Raw genomic sequence first — 15,228 nt, 5'->3', positions numbered from 1 at the left:
ATTCATGTTAACAGAGACATGAAGCAGAGGAGAGAAGCAGACACAGACAGCTGAGGTGATCAACAGAGACAGACAAGGAGAAAGCCACAGAAACACAGCTGAGAGCAATTCATTAATCAGGGACTGACTGCCTCTGATATCTGCCGTTTTCTCACATTGCAGCCTTTTTCAATTGTCCGCTGCTTCGCCATAGTTTCTCCTAGAGACTTTATTCAAACTTTAAAACGTAGATAATTTTGTCGGCTCCAAATGACCCTCGGCACATTTTGATATCTCTTACGGTTTTCGAGCTATGACCATCGAAGGCCGACGTAAGACGCGAACAACTGCGATAAATTTCCCATAAGAAATGAATGGGGAAATTTCCTCAAATTTCAGCCTTTTTCAATTGTCCGCTGCTCGGCCATACTTTGTCCTAGAGACTTCATTCAAACTTTAAAACGTAGATAATTTTGTCGGCTCGAACGCACCCCGTGTCCCTTTCAAAATTTCCCAGGGGGAATTTTCTAGTTATTAGGGACACGGGGCAACGTCCCGAGTCACTGGCTCCTACAGCTATGAAATAGCTGCAGGAGCCAGTGACTCGGGGCGTAGCCCCGAGTCACTTATTACTATCCCGCGCGTTTCTTCTTCTTCTTCTTCTTATTATTATTATTATTTTTCATCTTCCTCCAAGTTTTCGTCCTCAAACTCGCCCCGCAGCTTTGAGAAAACCCTCGCAAATTATATATCAAAACGTGCGTATTGTTCGGGATCGGTGTGCTATTACTTTTCTCAAATTTATCGCAGTTTTTCGCGTCGTAAGACGCGAAAAACTGCGATAAATTTCCCATAAGAAATGAATGGGACGGGCGAAAAAAACAAGATTGAAATTGGAGTTTTTCAAACATCTGTAGCTCAGGCATACATTCACCGAGAGACTTCATTTCAACTTTAAAATGTAGACCCAAGTCTGGTCTATTGGTGTGTTCATCCACATTTTGATTGGTCCTATAGTTTTTGATCAGTCACTGTTCAATGACAGTGATCGTTTGGCGGGAAATTTTGAGATTATAATGGGTGTGTATTGCGCGGAATGTTCGTGCTAGAGTGCGTGCTAGAGTGGCACAGAGTCTAAAAACGATCTGAAAATCTTCTCTTTTTCTCGTCGCTACGGCCACAAATTACACTCTACACGCATAATTTTGGGCTCATTTTGTAGACAAACTTGTCCTCTTTCGTGTGATGTCCTCGAAAAAGCCGAGAGACTTACTGAATTTAAATAGTGAGACGTTTTGTGCAGCCAGCGCCCTCCTGTTCTCCCATTAAGTCCCATGTTAAAATTCAGAGCTGTTTTGTGAGCAAAGCAGAAATGCCTCCTGTCTTTAGATCGCCATAAAACGAAAAGTTGTTGTGTCAGGAATAAAACGAGGAGATGGCCGGACTCAGGAAGTTCTCGGGAGTCCGATGATCTATAGTACACTCTGATACGAGGTACGGTTCTCTCACCAGAGGATTTAGTTCAGGAGGTTCGCCGAACCCAAATCTCACTGCATACAATACAAACTCCTGTTCTCTGAGTCGCAGAGTCTTTTTAAGTCGACCATTTTGTCATTTTTCTAAAGAATATCTGGACATAAAACACACGTACATCTGGCCCAGACTTGTCCGCATCTCACAGTGTAATCGGTTTTTTGATAGCAGCTACGGTTTTGACACAATCGCAAGTTGTTCGGAAGAAACCGACAGCGAAAAAGCCGCTTTTCAGTTAACAGGTGTAACTGTCATTTACACACACACCGGTCAATAACCCACGCACACACATCTGCAGGACAACAAGCCTGAGAATGATTATCTTAACGAGCTCAGTCAAAACAAGGGCATTGTTTGAAAACAATCTCCGTCCAACAAACAGTTAAACTCAGCTTCACCAAGCGCTTTGCCAAAAAGGTTGAGACAGTAGTCACACAAACGCACACACAAGCAGGGCTAACCAACAGCTAAAAAGTGATTAAAAACAAGCACGTCAAAACTGAACAGGAACAGGTAAAAAGTGGGAGAGGTAGAGAGGTAATTATCAGCAGGTGGGGCAGAAGTTACACACGCACACAAACAAACACACACACACACACACATTCAGACACACATATACCAGACACATCTCCATGTAGGAGCTGGTTGGGCTGCTTGTGTAGTTCAAGCAGACACACACACACAAACAGACGAAGACACACACATACGCAGTCACACACAACGACAGATACATAAACACACACACACAGACAAATGCATAATGAAAACCCCATCCCCCCGCCCCCTTGTTAACGCCGTTAGCTCTATTAGCTCTGTTAGCACAGTTAGCTCTGTTAGCGTTAGCGCTGTTAGCTCTATTCGCACCGCTAGCTGTTAGCTCCGTTAGTGTTAGCTCTGTTAGCTCCGTCAGCATTAGCTCCATTCATGTTTATTGATTCAGTTCATTAATTCATGTTAACAGAGACATGAAGCAGAGGAGAGAAGCAGACACAGACAGCTGAGGTGATCAACAGAGACAGACAAGTAGAAAGCCACAGAAACAGACGAAGACACACACATACGCAGTCACACACAACGACAGATACATAAACACACACACACAGACAAATGCATAATGAAAACCCCATCCCCCCGCCCCCTTGTTAACGCTGTTAGCTCTATTAGCTCTGCTAGCACAGTTAGCTCTGTTAGCGCTACCGCCGTTAGCGATATTCGCACCGTTAGCTGTTAGCTCAGTTAGTGTTAGCTCTGTTAGCTCTGTTAGCATTAGCTCCATTCATGTTTATTGATTCAGTTCATTAATTCATGTTAACAGAGACATGAAGCAGAGGAGAGAAGCAGACACAGACAGCTGAGGTGATCAACAGAGACAGACAAGGAGAAAGCCACAGAAACACAGCTGAGTGCAATTCATTAATCAGGGACTGACTACCTCTGATATCTGCCGTTTTCTCAATTTGCAGCCTTTTTCAATTGTCCGCTGCTCGGCCATACTTTGTCCTAGAGACTTCATTCAAACTTTAAAACGTAGATAATTTTGTCGGCTCAAACGCACCCCGTGTCCCTTTCAAAATTTCCCAGGGGGAATTTTCTAGTTATTATTTTTCATCATCCTCCAAATTTTTGTCCCTAAACTCGCCCCGCAGCTTTGAGAAAACCCTTGCAAATTATATATCAAAACGTGCGGTTTGTTCGGGATCGGTGTGCTATTACTTTTCTCAAATTTATCGCAGTTTTTCGCGTCGTAAGACGCGAAAAACTGCGATAAATTTCCCATAAGAAATGAATGGGGACGTCCTCAAATTTCAGCCTTTTTCAATTGTCCGCTGCTCTGCCATACTTTCTCCTAGAGACGTCATTCAAACTTTAAAACGTAGATAATTTTGTCGGCTCCAAATGACCCTTGGCACATTTTGATAAATCTTACGGTTTTCGAGCTATGACCATCGAAGGCCGACGTAAGACGCGAACAACTGCGATAAATTTCCCATAAGAAATGAATGGGGAAATTTCCTCAAATTTCAGCCTTTTTCAATTGTCCGCAGCTCGGCCATACTTTGTCCTAGAGACTTCATTCAAAGTTTAAAACGTAGATAAATTTGTCAGCTCAAAATTAATACCGGCACATTTTTTGATATCTCTTACGGTTTTCGAGCTACGACCATCTGAAGACCATCAAGTTTCTCACAAAAATGCTCAGAATTTCTCCCCCTAGAGTGGATAAATTCAAAAGTTAGAGTGAGACAGCCGGTGAGAAATCGCCTGAAATGTGTTTCTAAAATTGCCGTAAAATCCAAACGGTGAATAGGAGACACATAATTTTGGGATCTTTTGTAGACAAACTTGTCCTCTTTCGTGTGATGTCCTCGAAAAAGCCGAGAGACTTACTGAATTTAAATAGTGAGACGTTTTGTGCAGCCAGCGCCCTCCTGTTCTCCCATTAAGTCCCATGTTAAAATTCAGAGCTGTTTTGTGAGCAAAGCAGAAATGCCTCCTGTCTTTAGATCGCCATAAAACGAAAAGTTGTTGTGTCAGGAATAAAACGAGATGATGGTCGGACTCAGGAAGTTCTCGGGAGTCCGATGATCTATAGTACACTCTGATACGAGGTACGGTTCTCTCACCAGAGGATTTAGTTCAGGAGGTTCGCCGAACCCAAATCTCACTGCATACAATACAAACTCCTGTTCTCTGAGTCGCAGAGTCTTTTTAAGTCGACCATTTTGTCATTTTTCTAAAGAATATCTGGACATAAAACACACGTACATCTGGCCCAGACTTGTCCGCATCTCACAGTGTAATCGTTTTTTTGATAGCAGCTACGGTTTTGACACAATCGCAAGTTGTTCGGAAGAAACCGACAGCGAAAAAGCCGCTTTTCAAGGGAAGAGTTTAACAGGTGCAACTGTCATTTACACACACACCGGTCAATAACCCACGCACACACATCTGCAGGACAACAAGCCTGAGAGTGATTATCTTAACGAGCTCAGTCAAAACAAGGGCATTGTTTGAAAACAATCTCCGTCCAACAAACAGTTAAACTCAGCTTCAGAAAGCAGTTTCGCAAAAAGGTTGAGACAGTAGTCACACAAACACACACACAAAAAGGGCTAACCAACAGCTAAAAAGTGATTAAAAACAGCACGTCAAAACTGAACAGGAACAGGTAAACAGTGGGAGAGGTGCAGAGGTAATTATCAGCAGGTGGGGCAGAAGTTACACAGGCACACACGCACGCACACACACACACACACACATTCAGACACACATATACCATACACATCTCCATGTAGGAGCAGATTGGGCTGCTTGTGTAGTTCAAGCAGACACACACACACAAACAGACGAAGACACACACATACGCAGTCACACACAATGACAGATACATAAACACACACACACAGACAAATGCATAATGAAAACCCCATCCCCCCGCCCCCTTGTTAACGCCGTTAGCTCTATTAGCCCTGTTAGCACAGTTAGCTCCGTTAGTGTTAGCTCTGGTAGCTCCGTTAGCATTAGCTCCATTCATGTTTATTGATTCAGTTCATTAATTCATGTTAACAGAGACATGAAGCAGAGGAGAGAAGCAGACACAGACAGCTGAGGTGATCAACAGAGACAGACAAGGAGAAAGCCACAGAAACACAGCTGAGAGCAATTCATTAATCAGGGACTGACTACCTCTGATATCTGCCGTTTTCTCAATTTGCAGCCTTTTTCAATTGTCCGCTGCTTCGCCATAGTTTCTCCTAGAGACTTCATTCAAACTTTAAAACGTAGATAATTTTGTCGGCTCAAAATGACCCTCGGCACATTTTGATATCTCTTACGGTTTTCGAGCTATGACCATCGAAGGCTGACGTAAGACGCAAACAACTGCGATAAATTTCCCATAAGAAATGAATGGGGAAATTTCCTCAAATTTCAGCCTTTTTCAATTGTCCGCTGCTCGGGCATACTTGGTCCTAGAGACTTCATTCAAACTTTAAAACGTAGATAATTTTGTCGGCTCGAACACACCCCGTGTCCCTTTCAAAATTTCCCAGAGGGAATTTTCTAGTTACTGTTTGTTATTTTGTTCCTCTGGATGAGATCATGTGATTCAGCTCATCCTGTGTGGAGTGTGTGATCATTTGCCTCCTTCCACAGTGATGCACTCTTTGGTCCTCGCATTAAGTCCTACTCCAAGAGACACTTTGGGGTTTAAAAGTGCATGTCTCTGTTATTGGACATACTGAGCTTTGTTTGTTTGTTTGTTTGTTGGACTCACAGTCCAACAACAGTTGTTGATTTCTGTTATCTAAATAAATTAACCCAGCCTAATCTCTCAACTACAGCATTTACGACCTAACATTTTCAAAAACATGAGGAATGAAGAAAAACATTTCTTTGACAACAGCTGTATTTTGTCAAAAAATAAGACAACTTAAACAATGGACTATAAATCCAGTTTTTACACATCTCACTTGTTGGAACAGAAGGTTTACTTTCACAAGGACAACACTTGTTGACCAGGTTATCAAGAGTGCATAGTAAACATCCATAGCTGCTACAAAATGCATCACAATTTCCTAATGACAACAAAACAACATCAATAAAGTCTGTTCCACAATTATATGTATGTGTGTATGTAGGTACGTATATGAGATGAGATAAAACTTTATTTATTCCCAGCCGGGGAAATTTGGGCATTACAGCAGCATGTGATAGCAGAGGGAAGAAAAATAGCAGCAGAGGTAGAGAACATTCGAAAAAAAACAAAATACAAAGTAAAAAGTAGACTATATTTATGTACATATTATACAATACAATGCATATACTGTATGTGTGTGTATACAAAAACACATCTCACTCATTTGAACAAAGTACCCTTAGTTAGAACAAAGTACCCTTTTCTTTCATAAGGACAGCACCAGTTGACAACGTAATCGATAACTGCTACAAACTAATGCATCACTTTCTGTACTTAAAACAGCTTCCTAAAGACAAATAAAAAAAACAACAGTAAAGAGTTTTCCACAGTGGTATGAATGTGTACGTGCGTGTAGACTGTATCTGTGTATGTATGTTTGTATGCATATAAACATATCTCACTTGTTAGAACAAAACCCTTTCCATTCACAAGGACAACACTTGTTAACCATGCTACCAACAGAAATAGCACAAACACAATGGTTAAATGTCAATGCAAACGCAAATACACACATGCTATAGATAAATACTGCCAAGAACATACATGAAGGCAGTGCATGTTACTTGCAGAAATCCAGTACCAATGCAATGAACGGTCTGTATTCCAAGGGGCAAGGGGGGAGACTGCGGTTCAGAGGTCTTGAAGCAAAGCATCGCTCCATTCAATGCTCCCCATATTTGAACAGAATATGAGGGAGCATACATTAAGGCAGTGCAAGTGAGTTGCATAAGTGCTTAAAGTCCAGTATCAGTGCAATGAAAGAGCAACAGTGGTCCATAAGGCAAACATGGTAAACTGTGTTGTGTCTGCCTCGCCATAACATGGCAACAGCTCACTGATGGAGTCTGTTTTTGAGAACTTGGGCTTTCTTAGAGAGAGTGTTGCTGTCTGGCTCCATCACAACTTTCTGGAGCACTTTGAAAGTGTACTTCAGTTCAGGAGGGTGGTTGAGGTTCAAGGCATACATTAGGCCAAACAATATTGCAGCACTGAATGCGACGTTGTCCAGATCACGCAGAACCATCTGGCCTTCCAGGACAACCCCAACGTCCTCTGTTTTGCTGGTGGCATCTCTTGCTTTGATGACATATATTCCTACCATGGTGTGAGGTGCGGATATCAGGAAGAGTCGGTTTGCAAGAAAAAAAAAAAAAATCTTTATTTCCTATAAATTAACAATTCTAAAATCAAGGAAAAGGAGAGGTGGGTAAAGGATTACTGTCGAGCGAGAGTGTCTTTGTCTCAGTGGCGTCGTAACAGGTGCTGCGCATCAGGCCTTAATGAGCCCTGACGCTCATCGCTGCGGCTTCTCCGCGGCGCTGTCCATGGTGCTGAAGGTGAGAGGTTAACTGGACAAGCTGCAACAAACTCCGGGCCGATGAACGATTAACACGTTCATCACTCCAATTCCAGATGATAAAGCAATTGAATAGGTCTTCTTAGAATAATATTAAAAGGTAAACGAATGGAACATGATCTTACTTTTCCATCGCGGCCTTGAAATACTTCCTCCACTCGACCCATCCTCCACATATGACGTGGTGACCTCTCATCATGAACGAGGACAAAATCTCCAACCTTGAATGAAGTTGATTTCACATTTCTGGTACAGTGAGCGGAACGCAACTCCATTAGATATTCTGTTTTCCATCTGTTCCAAAACTCACCCACCAGTTTGCGACGGTAGTTCCAGCGTTTCGTCAGTTGCTCTCCATCCACCTTCCTGGTGTCTGTGACCTGAACGGGCTGAGAAGGTAAGGTGGTTATTCTTTGTCCGATCAGGAAATGAGCTGGGGTGAGGGGTGATGGATCCTGAGAGTCAGTATGCAAATAGGTAAGCGGCCTTGAATTGATCACTGCTTCCACTTCTGTTATCAAAGTTTGCATCTCCTCATACGTCAGATAGGCCCTTCCAAGGACCCTCCTGATGCAGGTTTTGACAGAGCGAACAAGACGTTCCCACATCCCGCCCTACCATGCAGCTCTTTCCACTATGTATTTCCATGTGATTTTCTTTCCAGAAAAAAAGTTTTTCATCTTTTCTCCTTTCATAATATTCCACATTTCCTTTAAATCCTGTTCTGCTCACTTAAAGGTTTTTGCGTTATCAGAGTAGATTGTAGTGCAAATTCCCCTTCGTGCAATAAATCTCAGAAAAGACAGCAAAAACGCATCTGTGGATAAGTCAGAGACTAACTCCAGATGGACTGCCCGAGTAACCGCACAGGTAAACAGAGCGATATATGTTTTCTGTCTGTCTGGTTTAACAAATAGGGGACCAGCAAAATCTACACCAACGACTTCAAATGGCTGAGCCTCTGTAACACGATCACGTGGTAAAGGTGCAAAGGGTTGCTGACCAGCTTTAACCTTACCTTTGCGACATATCAGACATTTTTCTACAATTTTCTTCGTGATTTGTCTGCCTCTTAGTAGCCAATACCTTTCTCTAACTTGGGTCAAGGTGTCCTGTAGACCAGAGTGCATGACGTCATCGTGGGACCTTTTTATTAACAACTCGGAAAACTTGTCCTCTGAGGGCAGAATCCATGGATGTTTTTGGCCGTAAGTCCAGTTTGTTTTTTGCAGGCGGCCTCCAACTCGCATTAAATTTTCTTCATCCAGAAAGGGTTTCAAGGTAAGGTCCTTGATGTTCTGTCCAATTCCCCCTTTGTTTCCAAATGTCTCATTTCCTTGGAGAAAGATTTCATTTGTGTCAGCCTGATCCAATATTTTTCTGCTGCTTCAATCTCCTGAGCGCAGAGCTCTCCTCGTTGGTTTTCTGCGTTGCGCAAATTATGCACAAGTCTCATTACCCACGCAGTCACTCTAAGCAACTTATTTCAACTGCTGTAATTTTTCAATTTCAGAATGGGCTCAGTTACAGAACAAACATCCTCCACGTCATCTGTTACCTGATTTTGAGCGATACACTCACCAATCGGTAGAGGTGTATTTACCTCCTCCACAGATGTTAGGTCGGCTGAGTGTAACCAACTCGGTCCATTCCACCACAGTTGATCAACTGCAAGTGCCTCTGAGCTGAGTCCACGAGTTCCATGATAAGCAGGATTTTCTTTTCCTTTGCAGTGTCTCCAGTTCTCCGGCAGCGTAAGACTCTGGATTTCCGCTACTCTGTTAGCCACAAACGGCTTCCATTGCTTTGCTGTGCTTTTAATCCAATGAATGGTAATCATCGAGTCAGTCCAGAAATTACATTTAACGTTATTCAGACTTAAGATCTTGCCCAAATAATTACCAAGTCTTGCGCCGATGAGGGCTCCCAGCAATTCCAGTCGAGGCAGAGTTACTCGTTTCAGTGGAGCCACCTTGGTTTTGGCAGAGATTAAACTCACAGTGTTCGTTCCATCTGACTTGGTCGTGCGTAAATACGCAGCGGCACAGTAGGCTCGTTCACTAGCGTCACAAAATACATGAATTTCCTGCATTTCTTGAAAGTTTTTGTTCTGATTTAACTGTTTATCATAACGTCTGTTAATTGACACTTTACTCACATCTTGCAGTTCCTCACACCATGCTTTCCAACATGCGGCCAAATCCGTCGGCAGCTCTTCATCCCAGTCCAAGCCTCTTTCCCACATCTCTTGAAACATGATTTTTGCTCTGATAATAAATGGGGACAAGAAGCCAATAGGATCGAATATTCTTGATGCTGTTTGGAGCACTGCTCTTTTTGTGAGTGTTTTATCCTTGACATAATTTATCACCTCCGCCATTTCAAAAACGAATTCATCCGTTTCACTCTTCCAGACGAGGCCCAGGACCTTCAATGGGGTGGAATCCTTCCCTTGTTCTTGTTGTTCTTGTGACCATTTTTGTTGTAGTTCAGGACTGTTTGTTTTCCACTTACAAAGATCCATTCCCGCACTCGCCATGATTTCTCTAGCCTTTACGCACAGCTCTTCAGCTGCGCCACTGTCGTCGGCTCCACTTATGAAATCATCCACATAAAGACATTCTCTTATTATCCGTACGACTTCAGGATTTTCTTCTTCATACTGTTTTAAATGGTGTCGTACAGTAGCTGCCAACAGAAAGGGGCTCGATGACACTCCAAATGGGACTCTCGTCATCCTGAGTGTTTCTACCTTTATCTCCCTTTGCGACATCGGCTTGTCATTTGTCCAGAGGAACCTCAGTGCATCTCTGTCACTTTTGTCAAGGGATATTTGCAGAAAGGCTGACTTAATATCTGCCATTACAGCTACTGGATATTGTCTGAATTTAATCAGAATGTTCAAAAGGTCAGAATTTAAATTGGGACCTATAGACAGACACTCGTTTAATGAACAGCTAGTTTTCTCATGAGAGGAGGCATCGAATACAATTCTAAGTTTCGTCGTAACTCTTTCTTCTTTTATGACTGGATGATGTGGTAAATAATACACTGGGCCGTTTGTCACATTATCATTTACCATTTCCACTATACCTTCTTTTAAATAGTTTTGAATAACTGCATCATATTTATCAAAAAGAGTTGGATCATTTCTAAGCCTTCTCATTAGATTGTCAAATCTGTTTTTTGCTGTAACATAATTTGAAGACATAGTTACATGCTCATTTTTCCAGGGCAGTCGGACTTCATACCTGCCATCAACAAACTTCACAGTTTCTTCAAATGTTTTCAGAACTGTTTCATCTGTTTCGGAAGGTGATTCCTCCTTACATATTCCGAGTGATTCCAGTTCCCAAAAGCTGCGCAACTGGTTGGAGAGTGCTTGATCTCGCTCAACACAGACATGCAACAATTCAGCGTCAACAACTTCGGTGACAACATTCAAGGTGGTAACCTCTCCTTGCACCAGCCATCCAAACACACTTTCCAGCGCGACTAGTCCGTCTTCCAGCTTTTCAATTTTGCCAGTGACAATCCTCCAGTACTGGTCTCCTCCAATCAGGACTCCCAGTTCTTCTGACTCCATTCCTCTCACGGGAACATCCGCCACAGGCATTCCTCTCGACTCCAAACCATTTCTTATTGTTTCACTTGCCATTTTGATAATTGAAGAGCTGACCTTGGGCGTCTCCAATAGCTGAACTTCAATATTCTGATTATTTCTGACGTTCCTTAAACGCACCTTCACTTTCTTACAGGTCACTCTTTGGGGTGTTTTAGAGCCAAATACAAAAACATTCAGTGTTTCTTTACCCAATACTGGCAGATTAAGTGCTCTGGATATGTCTTCTCAAATAAAACTGCGTGAGCTACCTCCATCTAAAAGACATCGAGCCACTTGACTTTGAGTGGGTGCGTCTACCCAAACGGTAGCTGTCTGAAGTAAAACTGTACTGCTCATAGAATTACTGGGAGCTGCGCTTGCTATCACTGTGTCTGTAGAGGAACTTCGGGAAGCCTGCTGCATGCTTTCCTGTCTCTCTTCTGTGCGTTTTTATTGTTGACTGGCCAATTGAGGGCAGATTACTTTGTGGTGTCTTCGTCCACATTCTTCACAGGTAATTCCCTGCGTCTTACAGTTGCGCGCTACGTGCCTGCTACCCAAACACACAAAACACTTGCCTTCTTTTCTTAATTTTTCCCTCCTCAGTTCAAGAGTCAGTTCTGTACAGTTCTTAGATCTATGGTTATTTCCTCCACAAAATATACACTTCTGCTCATCTCTAACGCTGGCAGCATAAAACGAGGCGGTAGAGGCTGTGTAAGATCTCCTTTTTTCCGGTATTCTTTTCTCCACATAGGACCTTTCCCATTGTTTCTCTTTGTCAGATTGTTGCACACTCTGGGTGAGATTGGCTGTCCTTTCACGACTTTCAACTTCCTTTTGGAAAAACATCATCAGGCTTTGGACACTGAACGCGTTGTCATTATTGGCATCATCCTCTTCTCGTTCACCACCGTTTAGACGGGTGAACTGCAAAGCCATTTCTTCTGGTATCATTTTCATGAGGATTGGGCAGAGCAAGTTGCCATAAGTGTCTGAGACTACTCCCATTGAACCTAAACTGCGTACTTGAATCTCAACGTCATCATATAGCCTGCGTAAAGCTGTGACATCACAGGCCTTTTTAACTGGAGTCAGATTTAACAATTTATTCATATGTGCATTTATAATGAGATCTTTACGCCCAAACCTGCTAATAAGCATTTTCTTTGCATTGTCATAATTTTCGTCTGACAAAGAAAGCCCCATAACTACATTAGCTGCTGTACCATATAAAAATGATTTCAAATATGTAAATTTATCAGACTTAGTTAAACTTGCATTTTTGTCAACAGCTGTCTCAAACTGACTCCAAAAACTTTGCCACTTACTGACATCTCCAGAAAATCTTTCAATGATCAATTTTGGCAACTTGACTGCTTGTCTTCTCACCTCATTGGTTGAGTGTTGGGAAGTCGCTGAAACTGTGCTCTCATTGTCCTCCGCATTTCTCCTTAGGATGCGTTTTATCCTGGTCTTTCTTGACGTGATTCGATCCATATATTCAAAGGCCATATTAACCTCATCTTCCAATTCATCCACTGCTGATTCCGCTTCAATTTCATGGTCACTATCCAGTAAAGCCGACTCTCTCGCCATTAGTTGATTCAAGTATTCTTCCAACACATCTGTGCTGGGATCCTCTTTGCCAACCTCCCGATCAATCTTATCCAAAAGTCGTGTCGTAGCGGCCCGTACTGCTCCTCTTAATTTCTTTTGTCTTTGCAAATTCGACATTGTTGAATCGTCCTGTTATCCGCGTCTTCAGTTGTCCTTCATTCCCTTTTGTTTTTTTTTTTTGTTTCTTCTCCCGGGTTTTCGGCACCAAAAAATGTGAGGTGCGGATATCAGGAAGAGTCGGTTTGCAAGAAAAAAAAATATATCTTTATTTCCTATAAATTAACAATTCTAAAATCAAGGGACAGGAGAGGTGGGTTAAGGATTACTGTCGAGCGAGAGTGTCTTTGTCTCAGTGGCGTCGTAACAGGTGCTGCGCATCAGGCCTTAATGAGCCCTGACGCTCATCGCTGCGGCTTCTCCGCGGCGCTGTCCATGGTGCTGAAGGTGAGAGGTTAACTGGACAAGCTGCAACACATGGTGTCCTCAATGGATCCTTGAAGGGCTTCATCTCCTGTCTGCAGAGCGCACAGTCAGAAAAGGAACCAAATTAGATCAATGACAACAACTTATAGACATCAGAGTCACAAGGCAAAAAGGTTGGGAACCACTGGATTAATATTTAATGATGAGATATATTTCATAAGCTTATCATGTGTTTTGTTTTATGTAAAATCTAAATCTGAAAATTTTTGTCTAAACCTACTAAGAGTTTTAAAGGATTATTCCACCAAAAGACACACACTTCTATATACATATACACTGATACACACGTGCAACAGTGTGTGGCCACATACACACTCTCATACAGACTGACACACACAAATACTTAGTAGTGGCAATATGGTTTAGGATGATACTTGCACGGCATCAGGCACAATCAGAATTTCATTTGAAATTTTGTAATTGTGTAGCTACTATCTGTCAGATAATGTAGCTGAGTAAAAAGTATTTCTCTCTAAAATATAAATGAGAAGAAGTGCAAAGAAGCATAAAATGTTGGTTCATACATACACTGCAAAAAATCCAACTTGAATTTTTGGTCTAAAACTGTGATTTAAGTTGGTTAAACTTAGAAATATAATTTATTGACATTTGAGGCAATAATATCAGTTAGCACAACAAAGCAATCCAGTTATGTGCTCTAAAACAGTTTGGTTGGTTGGTAATACTTATATCTTCAAGTTGGAGTTCAATACAAGGGACAACCCTTGCGGGAAAGCCAACATTCCGAGTTGGCACCCTTGAAGTCTCACTCTCATTGTGGCTGTGCTGCCTCAAGCTGGAGTCCACCCAGGTAAGCACCCTTTAATTAAATTAAGTTAAAATGATCCAGGAATTTTATTCTGAGTTGTGTTGTGCCGTGTTGTACATTGTTTGACGAAGAAGTCGACCGACACATTTTCAGCATTTAAACACAAACAGGTTTTCAGTTATGAGCAAAAGCTAACGCTAGCGGCTAACTGATGCTAGCGGCGCTGCATCAGTCAGCCGCTAACTTGTCTTTTTATTTATTAACTTGCTATTTTAGCTTGCCCTCCGTATTTTAGCCGGTCGCTACCAGAGGTTTATGAAAAAAAGTGTTTGGGTTACAGTCCCACAGTGTGTGCGTGTGTGAAGTAGGCTACAATTATTTTAGTGTGTCCTCCGTATTTTAACTGGTCGCTAACGGAAATTAATACATAAAAAAGAGGGTTACAGTCCCACAGTGCACCCCTTCATTGGTCAATGACATGACATGCATATTTTTGTGTCCGAGTCCTCAATAATAATAATCATGATTTATTAATGACATCTGTCACTTCATTCTATTAAAATTTATTTTCATACATTTTTTAGTTAATTCAAATAATTATTTTATGTTTTGGCTTCTCACAATCTTAAAATGTCAGGTGGTGCAACTGTCCAAGCAAGTGCGCCAAGAAAACTTTAAAAAATGTATTAATTATTTCATAGTTCTAAAGCTTTTAAAATAACGGCTAAACTTTTGTCCAGCAACTAACATTTCCTAAATGTCAGGGTGGCGCAACCATAAACATTGGACTTTTATTTTGAAATGAAGAGACAATAGCTGTAAACAGGATGTTGCATCAGCCAGGAGACCCCAAGAGACCCTTGGGACTAAGCTAAAAGGTTTGTAAATCTCTGTCAAATACTGATAAAAATAACTACTTTTAACTCATATGTAGGCTGGTACGCTTTCCATGTCAGGTGGTACAACCAGTGTAAAACTAGAAACATATTATTTTATCATAAAACTTTATTTTTTAAGAAAGTGGTCTGTTTTAACTTCATGACAAGGGTAGAAGCTAATGCTAGCTAACAAACAATAGCCTGTTTAATTTGAGGTTAGTTGCAATTGAAAAAACATTTGACATGATAATTTGTACATTTTAGATGCCACTATCAACTAAAGATGAACCTAACCCTCCCAACATG

This window comes from Chelmon rostratus, chromosome 12, assembly GCF_017976325.1.
Source record: "Chelmon rostratus isolate fCheRos1 chromosome 12, fCheRos1.pri, whole genome shotgun sequence".
Lineage (NCBI taxonomy): Eukaryota > Metazoa > Chordata > Actinopteri > Chaetodontiformes > Chaetodontidae > Chelmon > Chelmon rostratus.
This window is presented reverse-complemented; position numbering follows the sequence as displayed.